This window comes from Eutrigla gurnardus (genome assembly GCF_963514095.1).
Source record: "Eutrigla gurnardus genome assembly, chromosome: 6".
Taxonomy (NCBI): domain Eukaryota; kingdom Metazoa; phylum Chordata; class Actinopteri; order Perciformes; family Triglidae; genus Eutrigla; species Eutrigla gurnardus.
In genome coordinates, this window is record NC_139920.1 from 24,642,718 (window position 1) to 24,643,226 (window position 509).

Consider the following 509-nt stretch of genomic DNA (forward strand, 5'->3'; position numbering starts at 1 on the left):
GCAGACTTATACAACAGTTTTTGCTGTACAATGGACATGTAGAGAAATGATGAACGTCCTACTGAAAACAAGGAAAATTCAAGCAGCTGAAAACAGGAAGAAGCATGAAATAAAAATGTATAGCCTTATGTCAGTAAGGAGGCACATTTCCCATTAATGTTAGCTGGACTCGCCTGCATGAAGGAATGTAACTAATGTGGAAAAATTAAATGTATTTGGTTATACTGATACTGAAGATGGGTGTAAAAAAACAACTAATAGTTCTTACAAACTACCACATCCATGTGCACCTTCATTTTAAACTCCAGAAGGAGTCGTTGATTGACTTGATGAAGCGCTCATGAACTACAGCAGCATCTACAAACTTGTTAAACTCCAGGACTTTATTTCCAGAGGAAGGTTGGTAATTTGTGCTTTTCACCCTGTTAAACACACGAGGAGGAGGAGGAGGAGGAGGAGGTTCATATAGTTGATCAGATACAGCCGGAAGGGAAATAATGACAGAAGAA